Source organism: Sinocyclocheilus anshuiensis, unplaced genomic scaffold (genome assembly GCF_001515605.1).
Source record: "Sinocyclocheilus anshuiensis isolate Anshui unplaced genomic scaffold, SAMN03320099.WGS_v1.1 scaffold79, whole genome shotgun sequence".
NCBI classification, from domain to species: domain Eukaryota; kingdom Metazoa; phylum Chordata; class Actinopteri; order Cypriniformes; family Cyprinidae; genus Sinocyclocheilus; species Sinocyclocheilus anshuiensis.
Genome location: NW_015548213.1, coordinates 159,332 through 177,160, shown reverse-complemented (window position 1 = coordinate 177,160; position 17,829 = coordinate 159,332). Strand labels below are relative to the sequence as shown.

Sequence of the window (17,829 nt, the reverse complement as noted above, 5' to 3'; positions counted from 1 at the left end):
CTCACACACACACACACACACACACACACACACACACACACACACTACAGAGGTGTCACACGGCTCTTTTTTTATTCTGTGGATCAGCTGCAGACACTGCAGAAAAACTGTGGTAGCCGTACACTGGAAATGACAATGAAACACGTACACAGTACGCTATTACTTAAGGGAATACAGATGTGCGGACGACTCACCTGTGACTAGACCGGCTCATGTACAGTTAATGCTGCAGATAATAAAACATTTAGCAGGGAAAGGTTAACGAGTGCAAAGACAGGTGAGAATTAGTTTGCAATTCAGACGCGTGACCACAGGTTCAAATTAAACTTCTGCTGCAAACAGATATTTCCCACTGTGCCCTTTAGCAAACAGAACGCTGCGTTAAAATCACACAGGAAACGGAACGAAGGATGAACGAGGATTTCAAAATCAGGTCCTCCAAATGATTACAGAATCAAATCTACTGTGATATTTTCCAATCTACTCCAACACATGGTCATCCAGAGATGCATTTGAGCATACTGATTGACGAATCCAATCCCAGAGTGCACTGGGGTTTTCTAGTAAAGTAGACGGGGCACCTGAAGGGCATTTGAATGGCCCCTAGCACATTATTCATGGCCAGACTATGTGTTTGTACATTTAACCCTATAAAGCCTGCATCATATCTACCGTATCATATTTGATAAACACATTTCTAAGGTCTCTAAATGATCAGCATGATCAAAACCTGTTGTACACAATCTACTACATGCCTTTTCTCTGATTGATAGTTTTATATATAGGCCTAGTTTATACTTATTTAGCAAGTAAAAGGGTGGTAATACTTTAGGGACCAATTTGCACTAGTAACTAGCTAGTTGCTTATTAGCATGCCTATTACTAGCATATTGACTGTTTATTAGTACTTTTAAAGCACATATTAATGCCTTATTCTGCATATTTTAGATCCCTTAAATCCTACCTCAAACCTAAACTTAACAACTAGCTTACTAACTATTAATTGTCAGACCATAAAGGCTTTTAGTATACAGTAACTGTATGAACTTTCACCTTCAGCTCGTGGTTCATGTGTCGTTTTGCTGTAAAATCTTTAAAGATTTTTAACGTAAATATAAGAATTTTACTTTAAGAAGAACTTGTATATTGTTACATGGTTTAAGATTTCTGTATGAACACTTGCTGGACTGAAGTCCCTTGGCTTTACTTGATTATCCAGATATCATTATATATATATATATATATAAAAAAAATCTGAAATCTGTTCATAAGGCGTTTGAGGAACGTTTGTTTCCAGAAGCTTTACTTTCATTGTTCCTCAGCAGAGGAATGATCTTCACAAGCCTCCAGAACATCTCACATATTTTGAGGAATGCTTATATGAATGTTTATCTCTCAATCATCATTGCATTGCATTGCTTTGTATGTTTTGATCATCAAACTAAGCATTTAAATAACATCGTTCTAAGACATTGTTGAGAGATCTAGATATTATATATCCAAATTTCATTCTTTTTGGCCATATTATAGTTATGAGCTTCAGCACCAAATTGCATATTTTTGCACAGTTTGGGCTCTGGAAAAAAAAAAAATGTTATAATGTAAATATCTCCATATTTACATTATATGAGCCATAAACACCTCATGTATCAAATATGAAGTTTTTTTTTAGCCAACAAAAAACAAACAAATATGCTAGCTGTTAAGTTTAGGCATGGATTAAGGAATCTAAAATAGCGTCATGTCATGCAATTAGTTAAGAGTGAGAATTGGTCCCTAAACTAAAGAGTTACCCAATAAATATAGCATTTCTAAAAATGAGATTAAATGTTAAGAAAGCTATTTTTATCATAAACTTATTATCAAACCCCATGCGAGACGTGATGGTGTGCGTTTGGCAGGTATGGGTTCCTGTGGAAATGGCGGTGGCCAGGAATAAACCTGTGAATGTGGAGTCTGTTCAAATCCTCTGGCTCTTCAAGCACAAACCCTCGATCTCTCGGCGGAGGGTGTTCCTGTCAGACGCCTCCTCTGCCCTTGTTAGGCATTACAAGCCATTAATGAAGCGCTCAGAGCACCGCACGAGCGGGATGGAGGAAATTAAGGGATGACAGACGTGAGGGGAGGGTGTTTGGCGTCAAGAACTCAACGAGCTTGAGTAAATTAAAGCAAACATTTTGCCTCCTACTGAAATTTTCAGAGGTATAAACAGACCCCGAAGTAAAAAACGAGCGAGATGGAGAGAAAGATTATATCCAGCTGTCTCCTCAGATCTTCTCCGTCTTTCCTCAGAAAGCTCTTCCCCTTTCTCATTTGCATTTCTGGAGTAGAATGGCAGTAGTGAACTGAATAATGTGGTTCGGTAGCACTTTGTGTTAATTCTCTCGACCTCCATCACCTTCTGCTCTGTGTTTCTGCACAGGCTACTTGAAAATTCAGTTTGTTGAACAGAACAGTTCACCCAAAAATTAAAATGATGCCATTATTTATTAACCCTTGTGTCCTTTCAAACCCGTGTGAAGGGTGAAAATCTGGAGACAGATTTCTTTCTGTGCAATTGCAATGAATGAGAAATGAAGCTTCAAAAAGGAAGGAAAACCACCATAAAAGTATCATAAAAGTCTTCTGAAGTCATACGATGCTGCGTGTGAGAAACAGACCAGTGCTGTAAACGAAAAATTCAAGACAATATAATAAAAATTGTCTTTGTTAATTGAAATACACCGGAAATCAAAATATAAATATTAGATATGAAAATTAGAAATGCTGCCTTGGCAACTAAACACTCAAAAAAACCCCAAAAAAAACCTGTAAAAACAGGGCACAAGATACTGTGTAATTTGAAGGAATTTTTCCGTATTTATTTTTTACAGGTGTTTTATCAGTATTTTGAACAGAAAATTTAAAAATTTAACAGAAATGTCCGTAAAATCAATGGATAATGTCATGTGTAATGAGCTGCCAGTACTTTTTCTGTTATTTTACGGATTTATTTTTTACAGTGAAGGAAAAACTGAAAAAAAAAAAAAAACTGAAATAAAAAAAGGTAAATATAAATATAAAAAAAATAGCTCAAAACAAACCGACTAAAATTTGCACTAAATATTAAAATGAAAACTAACAATATAAAAAAAATCTAGCCAATTTAAAATAATAATAATTGTTTTCATAATATTTAAATACTAAAATGGCTAAAACTGAAACAGAATAGTTAAATATAAATAAAAACCGAAATGGCAGAAGCACATTACTAAAACTTACGCTAAATATTAAAAAGACAACTGACGATTTAAAATAAAAGGTAATTCAAAATAATTGTAAAAATTACAGTAGTATGTAAGTTAAAGTTGAAGTACTTAAATTACTAAAATTGAAACAGAAAAAAAATAGCACATAAAATAACAAAAAACTAAAAATACTGAAATAAAAGGCACTTTAAAATATTTCTAAATACTATGATAGCATATTCATTATTTTTTGAATGGAAAAGAACGACGAGCACCGCCTTCAGAATATATTATTTTGTGTTCCACATAAGAAAGAAATTCATACAAGTTTGCACCAATGTCAGGGTGAGTAAACATAGACACAATTTTCATTTTTGGGAGAAATAATCATTGAATTCCTTTGACCTCTATTGCATAGGCTGCTTAAAGCATTCAGCTTGTTTAAGGTCAGGATGCGGTTCCTCCTCTTCAAAGCTCTTTCACACATATCCGCAACCCAACACCTCCCTACAGTAAGCTGCAGTAACTACTCAGAGGCTCACGGGAGGGGCGAGCAGACGATCAGCAGAAAAGCTAGAGGAGAGGAGGACAGGAATCCACCCCTGAGTTTTGGCCATTTGTCTCATCCTTCGAGTGTCTAGGCATCGGCGCTCAGGGGGTCCCAGGACTGCTTTGATTACCCCCTCATCTTCAATTACAGCGGCGGTGCAGCAGAGGAGGTCGTGCCCTTGAAAAAGTGATGGTGAGGGGCAGAAACCCTAGTCTCAGCCTCAGGCACTTACACACATTGTCTGATGTATATTATGTTTTAAAAAAGTGCAAGTGCTTTCACAAAATGTGATTGGGTGGCTTTGCAAAAGTTTTAGGAGTCCTGTTGAACAGGTTTTTATTTGCACACACTGTCTGTGTTAATGTACATCATTCTGGAAACTTGTCTCACACACAAGTTGGAGAATATTTGTGAACTAGAAAGATCCTCTGCAGTGAATGGGTGCCGTCAGAATGAGAGTCCAAACAGCTGATAAAAACATCACAATAATCCAAAAGTAATCCACACCACTCCAGTCCAGCAATTAACATCTTGTGAAGCCAAAAGTGTGTTTGTAAGAAACAAATCCATCAATAAGGCATTTAAACTTTAAAGGGGTCATATGATGTTGCTAAAAAGAACATTATTTTGTGTATTTGGTGTAATGAAATGTGTTTATGCGGTTTAAGGGTCAAAAAACATTATTTTCCACATACTGTACATTATTGTTTCTCCTCTATGCCCCGCCTTTCTGAAACGCTTCGAATTTGCACCAAGAGCTTGTAACACTCCAAAGAGAAAGGAAAAATTGAAATCGCATCATATGACCCCTTTAAACCATTGCTTCAGGCTAAAATATGAGTCCATAATGCATAATATTGCTTCCTCTAGTGGAAAAGTCGTCTGGTCTGAATCAGGAGAGAAATCTGCACAGATCAAGCTGTTTATAAGCCAAAACAAGTTCTTAACAAATATGTGGGTGGATTTTGATGTGACAACAGGAGATAGACTTTTTCACTGGAGGAAGCGTTATTATGGATCCATATTTTCGTCTGACGCAACAACCTAAAGTTAAAAACGTCCTAATAATGGATTTGTTTCTTACAAACATGCAGCTTTTTGCTTCTGAAGTCATTAACTGATGGACTGGAGTGGTGTGGATAACTTGTGGATTATTGTGGTGTTTTTATCAGCTGTTTGGACTCTCATTCTGACGGCACCCATTCACTGCAGAGCATCCATTGGTGAGCAAGTGATGGAATGCTACATTTCTCCAAATCTGATGAAGAAACAAACTCATCTACATCTTGGGTGGCCTGAGGGTGAGGACATTTTATTTTTGTTTCTGTGTTTCTATGGTGTAGATAGCCAACATTTAGTTTTTTACTTCTGTTGGTTGCATTTAGGCTTCAATATTCCTACGCTGCGTGTTAATTTGTGCAGATTATCATGATGAAAAAGTTTATTTTCTGCAATAATCCAAAAGCCAATAGAAAATCCTATTGAGTTTTTGTCGAGGGAGCCGGGCGATGCAGAACTTCCAGTTGGCCTACAAAAACAACACTGCAACATTACTGCAGTGCTCCATTTGATCATTAATCTTAGGTTAGTATGTGATCTAGTAATTAGAGAATAATAGTTCTGAGTTAAAATGCAACCCTGGGTCAAAGTGTGAAAAGACTACTCAAAGGTCAAATCTCAAAATCTCTCATGCTCACCTCAATAAGAAACGTCTGAAGCCGGCCTGTCTGTCAGGAAGAGGAGGATAAAGAAAGCTTATGACAGGCTGAGAGCTCTGCTGTCTCGGTGGACTGATGCACTCTCGTATGCTCTTCTTCACGGTTTTCTATGCATGTGTACGTGCTGAGGCTCTGCCGCGGTCAGGCTGCCTTCAGCAGTCATTAGCATAGCAGTCACTGCAGTTTAATGATGTGCCTCCTCCAGCCGGCTCTCAGATGCACATCATATGAAAATGGGATTCGGAGAAACAATGCCAAAAGCCTTCGGGCTAAAAAGCTGCGTGTGGTAAGAGAGCCGCCCACACAGGCACTCTGCTGACACCCACGAGAGCACGCTCACTCTCTCTCACACATACACACACACACACACACACACACACACACACACACACACACACATTCACAAACATATAGCAAAGAGCACTTCATCACACACACACAAACACACAGGCTGGGAAAACTGACTTGAGTATGAAATATCCTTCTGCATCACGACTTTTTGACTATGCATGACCTGTTAGTGGTGTTTGCCAAGCCAAGCATCGCTATTACGGTCGTTCATAGTGAGGTTAGGGGTCAACATAGTCCAAAATATATATTACCGCTCAAACGTTTGGGGTCAGTAAGATTTCTTAATAACACTTCTATTAAGCAAGGATGCATTCAAATTGATCAGAAGTGACTGTAAAGAGATTAATAATGTTATAAAAGTTTCTATTTCAAATAAATGCTGTTCCTTTGAACTTTCTATTCATCAAAGAATCCAGAATGATAAAAAGTATCATGTTTTGCATGAAAATATGAAGCAGCACAACTGTTTGCAACATTGATAATAATTGACAATACACTGTAAAAAAAAAATTAAATCTGTGACATTTACGGTAAAATACCAGCAGCTGTGTTTGCCAGAACTTCACCGTTAAAAATATGGTAGCAACATTTTAGGTTTTACAGACTTAACTTAAATTCACAATAAAAAAACTTATTTCATTAACTGATGTAACGTTAATAAACTAGCATACTGAAGTACTAATATCTGTTTCTATGTAGAAGGTGCACAGTGTCATTCACACAAACACTAAACACCATCATGGTAACACACATGATACTGAAATAATGCAGTAACCATTCAACAACATTAGATGTAAGATAAAACCCTAATGTATACAACTGATAAGAAAAAAACTAATAAGAAACATAGTTATTTCAATGAAAAAACATAAAATATGAAGTGTCATGCAGGGAATTCTGGGAGTGTCAATTTACGGTTTTTCACCGTAAATTATACAATGACTTTTTCTTATTCACTTCCAAAAAAAACGTGATTTTAACAGTATTTTACTGTAAAATTACATTAAATGTAATTACAGTTATTCACCGCATATAGTATGGAAAGTTACTGATAACAGGGTTTTACTGTAGCATTTTTACAGTCTTTAACTGTTAAAATTACAATTATTTTTTACAGTGTACTTTTGGAACACATGCTGCTGTCTTTATAACATCACACTAAATATTTAACAACAGAGATTGCAATCCCTGACTTTAGATAGAACAGCTGCTCACTTGTAACTCACACAAACTGTATTCCTGATACGGCCATGTAATAAACACCCAAAACCACTCCAAGTTTACAGATTCTGCTTTCTGCTGTATAAAAAGAAGGCACAATATGACTACATTCCCCTCTTAACATTCTTTTAGACATAATACACTGGGGAAAGGTCATTTGTGGGGCAGGAGTGTGTATATTGAAGCAGGTCGGTGGAAATATGAGAGCGAGTCTTCAGATCTATGAACGACTACATGTGTGTCTCTCTCAGGTCATCTGCAGGGCAAGGCCACTACTGAGGCGGAAAGTTTCCTCGCCGGCCCTGAGGTGCGATGTGAGCGTTTCGGGAGGACACCGGACTCATCCCATCATGCATTATGCAGTCCATGGGCTGCCTGCATTAAGCATCCGTTTAATGCATACTGCATGAAGGCTCTGAACTGACATTCAGTGGATGTGTAGCCCTTCAGCAAGACGGCCAAAAACTCAAACAAGACGCAACGCAAAGGAAACTAGAGGAGTACAGGCTCCCTACACCCCCCTAGGGCTCGTATTCTACACCTCTACACTTCTGGAGTATGTTTAGAATTGACCAAACGCTTACTGAAAGTTATTGTAGTCCATATGCGGTTATCTTGCATTCATTCGTTTGGCACAAAACAAGACTGCTCATCACAACAATAAAGCATGGTGGTGCAAGGATAATTTTAGGTGAATCCAGGAAAATTGGGACACTTTTTGCCATTCAGAGAACTGGGAAAGCCTCAATCAACATGAATTCACCTTAAAAAATTAAGATATTCTAACTATTATTATAATTCTTATTCTTGCTACTACTACTACTACCTTTAACATAAATACTTATTTATATATATAAAAAAAATACATAAATAAATAAATGTTTATATATACAAACAACTTCTTATGTTTCGATAACCAAAAAAGCTATAATATTAGCATGCCACTGTAAAAAACAAATAAAACATAATAAAACAAAACAAATAAAAAATTATAAAAATAAATAAAAGAAAATACTACAAAAGAAAATAAAAAACAACTAAAATAAATAATAAAGCATAACAATAATTTTATTTATATTTTTATATAATTTTATATTACTACTACTACTACTACTACTACATTTTACATAAATATATTTATTTATTCAAATAAATAAATAAAAATCAATCAATCAATCAATAATAATAACAAATAATAATTTTACAGGCAGAATATTATATAATATATAACTTATATAAATAATATATAATAGTATTTTATATACATTGATGTAAAATTATGATATACTACTACTATTATTATTATTATTAATATTATTGCTACTACTACCTTTACCATAAATAAATAATTTAAAAAATAATTTATGAATTCATAAACAAACAAACAAACAAACAAAGTAAATCAATCAATCAATCAATCAATCAATCAATCAATCAATCAATCAATCAATCACAAATAACCGCACTTTAGACTACTATTTGCATAAAGTCTGGTCTACATTATTTCAGTTTATGCTCTGATATAGTTTATGGCAGAATAGACAAGAGTGGGGGAAAAAAAGCAAATTCAAATTATGTCTACATATTAGGGCTGCACGATATATCGTTTCAGCATAGATATCGCGATGTGCGCATCCATATTTAGTAGAGGCTACTGATCATTATATTTATGCTGATTGTTTTCTTTGCTCACACAAAGACACGATGTCTACACTGGATGTGACAGCTGTACAGAGATACCCATTTTAAATACATTTAGTAGCAGAGCTACTGCAAGGGATTTTCAGTGCTGGAAATCCATTTATCCTTTGTTGAAACTTCCGCGTCATTGCGGAGAGCGCGCAGGTCATGGTCGCTTAGCAACGGCAGACGCCACGAAAGCGCAAGCTCCCGAGCGCTTTGGAAAGAAGGAGAGAGCCGCGCATCTGGCGTTTTCAACGCGCTTTTAGGCGCGACATGTGAACGGCCCCAAAGTCTGTCTACACCGGACGCGACAAAGCGACCGTTGCCAATCATTTGAACTTTGTGTCAGTACGTCATAAAGAGAACGCGGCATCAGTTTACTGTCGAGGATTTGTCATGTCGCATCCAGTGTAGTCAGTCACACAGCATCACTGATTATAATGGGTTCTATTGTATTTTGTCACGTCACGCCGCTCACGTCCGGTGTAGACACAGCGAGAGCCACGCAGATGCACGTGAACACTGATTTCTGTTCACTTCTGCGTCTATTTGTGCCTGAAATACTGTGCTCTGAAAGTATCCTTGTGATCCAGACGCTTATGGCTTAGGTGAAGGGAAACAATTGAGAAAGAAAATGGATGTGTAACAGTATATTGGTTTACAGCAGTTTAATGTTCCTGTTGCTTTCTCTGTCGTGAACGTTAATTAAACAACAAAACCATCACTTTTGTAACTTTAACACAGATTTGTTAGATTTAATTCATAGTGAAAACTATGCAGTGTTATTTTACATTGATTATTCAATTTCTGTACCTGCATACTGTTAGACTTACCTGAAAAATATAAAGCACTGCTTATTTCATTTGTATCTTTGTTCTGTTATTTATCTATGCTTGTAATTTGTTTATTTCCTTACTCGCCTACAAAATCACCCCAATCATTGATTTTTTTCCCCAAATAGAGCTATTGAAGTCATCTGTTTTTTTTTTCTTCACATCGCAATATATATCGCAGAAAAAACAAATATCGCAATGTGAGTTTTTTCCAATATCGTGCAGCCCTACTACATATTACATCAAATTCCAAAGAAAAGGAAAATCATGTTTCCTACATGCCTCCTTATATTTGCCATGATATGTGAATGCACGTATCATGGCAAATATATGCAGTTATACTAAAACTGCCTGACTGCAGCTTCTATGAAATTGTCATACAGTATATTTCGGCGATGCTGACAGTCCAATATCCACAGCAGCAGATGCACAAGCTAACGTTTAAGTGAAAACCTCCTTGTTAAGATCGTCCTTCCATAACAGCACAGCTTCAGCTGTCGTGCGTTTCATACAGACGTAATGGATGTTGTTTATATCATCTGGCCCGGCTAAGCCTGTAAACTCCAAATTAAAGTCAGCCCTTCTTGCTGTGTTCTGATGAATAATGAATTATATATAAAAGAGTGCGGAAACGAGTCCCCCGTCAGCGGCTTTAACAAGCCTCTCACTCCTGCGGAGGCAGTTACCTTTAAAAGCTGACGGCGTGGAGCAATGAGGCGACAGTATCAGAGACTCTCCGCAGGCCCTGCGGGACGGATGACCTTTAAAAGCAGCTCCGCTTCCTTCTGTAGTCAAAGACACTCCGGCCACAGAGCAAATGACAGCAACTGGGACTTAGTGGCCTGCAAAACTGCAACATCAAATGGAATGGAATCTGCATTGATGCAAATTTTTCTTAAGATTGTAGCATCTTCATGCCCGCGGGGCCTCGGTAGGACAGTACTGCTCTAATGTACCCATTATAATTGCAAATAAAAGAGTAGAGAAAGACCATTAACCCTTACAAAACAGTACTGCAGTGGTATTATGGTATAGTGATGGTATCAGAATGCTACAGTAATGAAGGGGAATCGTATTCATATACTACTGTACATAAAACACTCACCATCATGGTGCATATTACCCTTTACAAAAACTGATGTGTATGTAAGCATGGAAAAAAGTAATTAAATATTGACAATTTTTAAATCCAGTTAATCGAAGAAATAACCAGCAGATTGATCAATTTATCAAATTTTTAGATATAATGATATAAATGTTCACTTTATTAATAAGTTATTAAAACAATTAAACTTTTGTTGTTGCTTTTCTTGAGTATATATCTTGCAATTCTGACTTTTTTTTCTCACAATTCTGACTTTATATCTCACAATTCCAAGAAAAAACATCAGAATTGCTAAAGATATAAACTCAATTGTGAGAAAAAAGAAAAGAATAAAAAAGTAATTTTTTATTCTTTGGCAGAAACAAAAAACAGAATTGCGAGATGTAAACTCAGAATTTCAGGATAAAAAGTCATAATTGACAGATATAAAGTGATTAGATTCAACTGTGTGAAAAAAATCAGAAATGCGAGATATATACTAAAAAATCTCAGAATTGCAAGAAAAAAGAAAAGTACCCCAAAAAAAAGGAATTATTTGTTTTAATAAAAAAAGTCAAATTTTATTCTCACTATTTTAAAATGCTCTGAACTACACAAGCATTCAAATTAACTGGCCAAAATATTTTATTTATTAAATTATATAATTTGAAATACCCTAAAATGACACTATGAAGTTTAAAAAGGTGTACTTTGATCATTAATTTTACTTAAACCCAAAAATGAACATTCTGTCACAATTTATTTCATTTCTTTTTTATCTTCTATGGCCACTTAAGCTCCAAAAATCATGAAAAATATAATAATAATAATAAAAATAAAGTGATAAATATAAATAAAATATATAGTTTAAAATGTATTTTTTTTGTATATACAACACACTATCGTACAAAGGTTTGTGGTCAGTAAGATTTTCGTAAATGTTTTTTGAAAAAGTCTCTTCTGCTCATCAAGGCTCCATTTATTTGATTAAAAATATAGTAAAAGCAGCAATATTGTGGAATATTACTCCAGTTTAAAATAACTGTTCTATGTGAATATATGTTAAACTGTCATTTATTTCTGTGATATAAAGCTGAATTTTCAGCATCATTACTCCAGTCTTCAGTGTCACATGATCTTCAGAAATCATTCTAATATGCTGATTTGCTGCTCAAGAAACATTTCTGATTATTATCAATGTTGAAAACAGTTGTGCTGCACAATATTTTTGTGGAATTAGAAAGTTAGAAAATCAAATTTTCGATTAAAATTAGAAAAACACTTTTTTGCCATTGTATTGTGTCGTTTGTGAAGCAGCGCGATTCTGAGAAAAGCCCCTCACAAACAGCACTGTAAGAAAACACGCACATTGTGCATTTACTCACAATGTACCATGATGATACAAGGAGAAACTGCAGCATGAGAGAGGCGAGTAGAAAGCGTCTGGTCCTCAAAGCTCATCACACTGCACACTCTCTGTTTAATTGGAGCCAGAGAAACCCAGCCGAGCGCTTTCAGAGTTTCCTCAGACGGATAAAAAAAAAACACAGAGCGAGAGGGAGAGAAGTGGTGATCCTCTGCTGCTGCTGTGCTAAAAATAGCCAGCCCAGATAACGGCCATTTCAATTCACATTGTGCTCACTTTGTTCCCTCCTACTGCTCTTACAAACTTACTTCTGCGAGCGCGGGCCGTTTAGCGTCTGCGAAAGGCTCTCATTTCTCTGAGAGAGAGTGTTTGGGAGGGAAGTTTCTGCGTGTTGCTCTATAAGAGCAGACACATGCTTGAAGTCCCATCTTGTCGATTGGCTGTAATCAGTGAGGACTGGCAGACACACGCCGGTCCCCGGTGAACACGAGGAGCTGACCGCATTACTGCCGGGCTAAAAAGCCATCTGAGCCCCCCACGGCTCTGGAGGAGAGAGAGGCCGACACAGATTCTGATGCAGAAAACCAAACAGAGATGAATGGCGAGAGCCGGAGTGACAGCTGGATGGATAACTGATAAATCTGCTGGTCATTTCTGTGATTAATTAAGTCACATTTTATTTCCAGCATTCTGAAAGAACTACACAAGCATTCAAAGTAATTGGACTAAATATGCAAATTTTGGTTAAATATTTAACTTTTAGTCAGCAATTTTGTGAGCATTCATTTATTAATTTATATACAATTTGAAATGCTCTCAAATGATACTGTGAAATGAAAAAAAGCTACTGTACTTATATTTAATATTTAAATTCTGTCATCATTTACTCACCCTCAAGTTACTCCAAACCTGTATTATTTCCTTCGCTGGGAAGTTAGTTTTTGAAAAAATATTTTGGCCACTAAAGCTCAGAAATCACGCACATGCACGCACGCACACACACAAATAAAAATAATAATAATAAAATAAAAAATAATAAACTATTAATAAAATAACAATCAAAATTAATAAATAATAAGAATAATGAATACATTATAATACAAAAACAAATCATTCTACATCAATCAGTTGTAAAAATACAATAGCTTTTTTGGAGGAATAAACAAATGTAACTGATTATTCACTGAAAAATCAAAGAATCAGTTGATTCACATCACAGAACTGGTCACAATGATTCCTTCACAAATCAGGCTGATTCGGTTCTTAGTTCTTAACTCAATGAATATTTTATTTAGTTAAAAAATTAATTATTTATTTATTTTTGTAATTCCATGGAAAGGAGTGATCAGTACTATCAATACAATTCAAAATGTATCCTTTTTGTTTAGCCAATACATCTAATTAATCAGTAAGGACATTTATTGTCAACTATTTTCAGTAGTGATATACATTTGAGCAATTTTCCTGTTGAAAGGCTCGTGGATGCACATACAGGGATCTTCACTGAAGCGAATGTAGAATAAAGACACAAGACTCTTCCAGAAGATTCAGAGAGTAGCACTTATGCAGCAGCAATGAAGTATGTAATGTCTGGCAGACGGAGATGTAGACTGAGAAGATCATCTCACGCGAGGATAAAAGAGCAGCGAGTGAAAGACGACAGAGAATGAGAACATGATAACAAATGAGTGCCTATGTGAATGAGAAACAGGACAGAGGAAACACTCATACCAATTAAAATAAAATACCACAAAATAAAATCATTATATATACACACGTTATCATCTTCAACCAGTCCCTGACAGGAAAGTAATACAGTACAGTGATGTAGCAGATTATTGGATGGTACTGTTTGACATATCATCTGTGTACCACATGTATGAATAGCTTTCAAAAACCATGTAGAATGCAGAAAAAACGAACAAAAAAACAAAAACAACAACAACAAAACATGATATTACCATGGTACTATGTTAAAAAGTGTGTGTATATATATATATATATATATATATATATACCTTTCAGCTGTGCTTCCATTTTGGATATAGATATGGTAATAGATACTGTAGATAGATAGAACGATAGATAGAACGATAGAACGATAGATAGAACGATAGAATGATAGAACGATATAGATAGATAGAATGAATGATAGAAGGATAGATAGAACGATAGATATAATGAACGATAGCTAGATAGATAGATAGAATGAACGATAGAAGGATAGATAGAACGATAGAATGATAGAACAATATATATATATAGATAGATAGATAGATATAATGAACGATAGAAGGATAGATAGAACAATAGAACGATAGATAGAACGACAGATAGAATGAACGATAGAAGGATAGATAGAACGATAGAATGATAGAATGATATATAGATAGATAGATAGGATGAACGATAGATAGATAGATAGAACGATAGAACGATAGAACGATAGATAGATAGATATAATGATAGAGCGATAGAACGATAGATAGAACGACAGATAGATGGATAGGACGATAGATAGATAGATATAATGATAGAGCGATAGAACGATAGATAGAACGACAGATAGATGGATAGGACGATAGATAGATAGATATAATGATAGAGCGATAGAACGATAGATAGAACGACAGATAGATGGATAGGACGATAGATAGATAGATATAATGATAGAGCGATAGAACGATAGATAGAACGACAGATAGATGGATAGGACGATAGATAGATAGATATAATGATAGAGCGATAGAACGATAGATAGAACGACAGATAGATGGATAGGACGATAGATAGATAGATATAATGATAGAGCGATAGAACGATAGATAGAACGACAGATAGATGGATAGGACGATAGATAGATAGATATAATGATAGAGCGATAGAACGATAGATAGAACGACAGATAGATGGATAGGACGATAGATAGATAGATATAATGATAGAGCGATAGAACGATAGATAGAACGACAGATAGATGGATAGGACGATAGATAGATAGATATAATGATAGAGCGATAGAACGATAGATAGAACGACAGATAGATGGATAGGACGATAGATAGATAGATATAATGATAGAGCGATAGAACGATAGATAGAACGACAGATAGATGGATAGGACGATAGATAGATAGATATAATGATAGAGCGATAGAACGATAGATAGAACGACAGATAGATGGATAGGACGATAGATAGATAGATATAATGATAGAGCGATAGAACGATAGATAGAACGACAGATAGATGGATAGGACGATAGATAGATAGATATAATGATAGAGCGATAGAACGATAGATAGAACGACAGATAGATGGATAGGACGATAGATAGATAGATATAATGATAGAGCGATAGAACGATAGATAGAACGACAGATAGATGGATAGGACGATAGATAGATAGATATAATGATAGAGCGATAGAACGATAGATAGAACGACAGATAGATGGATAGGACGATAGATAGATAGATATAATGATAGAGCGATAGAACGATAGATAGAACGACAGATAGATGGATAGGACGATAGATAGATAGATATAATGATAGAGCGATAGAACGATAGATAGAACGACAGATAGATGGATAGGACGATAGATAGATAGATATAATGATAGAGCGATAGAACGATAGATAGAACGACAGATAGATGGATAGGACGATAGATAGATAGATATAATGATAGAGCGATAGAACGATAGATAGAACGACAGATAGATGGATAGGACGATAGATAGATAGATATAATGATAGAGCGATAGAACGATAGATAGAACGACAGATAGATGGATAGGACGATAGATAGATAGATATAATGATAGAGCGATAGAACGATAGATAGAACGACAGATAGATGGATAGGACGATAGATAGATAGATATAATGATAGAGCGATAGAACGATAGATAGAACGACAGATAGATGGATAGGACGATAGATAGATAGATATAATGATAGAGCGATAGAACGATAGATAGAACGACAGATAGATGGATAGGACGATAGATAGATAGATATAATGATAGAGCGATAGAACGATAGATAGAACGACAGATAGATGGATAGGACGATAGATAGATAGATATAATGATAGAGCGATAGAACGATAGATAGAACGACAGATAGATGGATAGGACGATAGATAGATAGATATAATGATAGAGCGATAGAACGATAGATAGAACGACAGATAGATGGATAGGACGATAGATAGATAGATATAATGATAGAGCGATAGAACGATAGATAGAACGACAGATAGATGGATAGGACGATAGATAGATAGATATAATGATAGAGCGATAGAACGATAGATAGAACGACAGATAGATGGATAGGACGATAGATAGATAGATATAATGATAGAGCGATAGAACGATAGATAGAACGACAGATAGATGGATAGGACGATAGATAGATAGATATAATGATAGAGCGATAGAACGATAGATAGAACGACAGATAGATGGATAGGACGATAGATAGATAGATATAATGATAGAGCGATAGAACGATAGATAGAACGACAGATAGATGGATAGGACGATAGATAGATAGATATAATGATAGAGCGATAGAACGATAGATAGAACGACAGATAGATGGATAGGACGATAGATAGATAGATATAATGATAGAGCGATAGAACGATAGATAGAACGACAGATAGATGGATAGGACGATAGATAGATAGATATAATGATAGAGCGATAGAACGATAGATAGAACGACAGATAGATGGATAGGACGATAGATAGATAGATATAATGATAGAGCGATAGAACGATAGATAGAACGACAGATAGATGGATAGGACGATAGATAGATAGATATAATGATAGAGCGATAGAACGATAGATAGAACGACAGATAGATGGATAGGACGATAGATAGATAGATATAATGATAGAGCGATAGAACGATAGATAGAACGACAGATAGATGGATAGGACGATAGATAGATAGATATAATGATAGAGCGATAGAACGATAGATAGAACGACAGATAGATGGATAGGACGATAGATAGATAGATATAATGATAGAGCGATAGAACGATAGATAGAACGACAGATAGATGGATAGGACGATAGATAGATAGATATAATGATAGAGCGATAGAACGATAGATAGAACGACAGATAGATGGATAGGACGATAGATAGATAGATATAATGATAGAGCGATAGAACGATAGATAGAACGACAGATAGATGGATAGGACGATAGATAGATAGATATAATGATAGAGCGATAGAACGATAGATAGAACGACAGATAGATGGATAGGACGATAGATAGATAGATATAATGATAGAGCGATAGAACGATAGATAGAACGACAGATAGATGGATAGGACGATAGATAGATAGATATAATGATAGAGCGATAGAACGATAGATAGAACGACAGATAGATGGATAGGACGATAGATAGATAGATATAATGATAGAGCGATAGAACGATAGATAGAACGACAGATAGATGGATAGGACGATAGATAGATAGATATAATGATAGAGCGATAGAACGATAGATAGAACGACAGATAGATGGATAGGACGATAGATAGATAGATATAATGATAGAGCGATAGAACGATAGATAGAACGACAGATAGATGGATAGGACGATAGATAGATAGATAGATAGATAGAATGATAGATAGAATGATAGAACGATAGATAGATAGATAAATAGATAGATAGATAGAATAAATGATAGATAGAATAAACGATAGATAGAACGATAGAATGATAGAACGATAGATAGATAGAACGATAGATA

General features: G+C 35.5%; 1 protein-coding gene across 1 annotated transcript in view; it reads right to left on the bottom strand.

Moving 5' to 3' along the window:
• Positions 1–17,829, bottom strand: part of LOC107653796 (LYR motif-containing protein 4B-like) — a 54,722-nt gene that overhangs the window by 10,350 nt on the left and 26,543 nt on the right. The window lies entirely within an intron of this gene.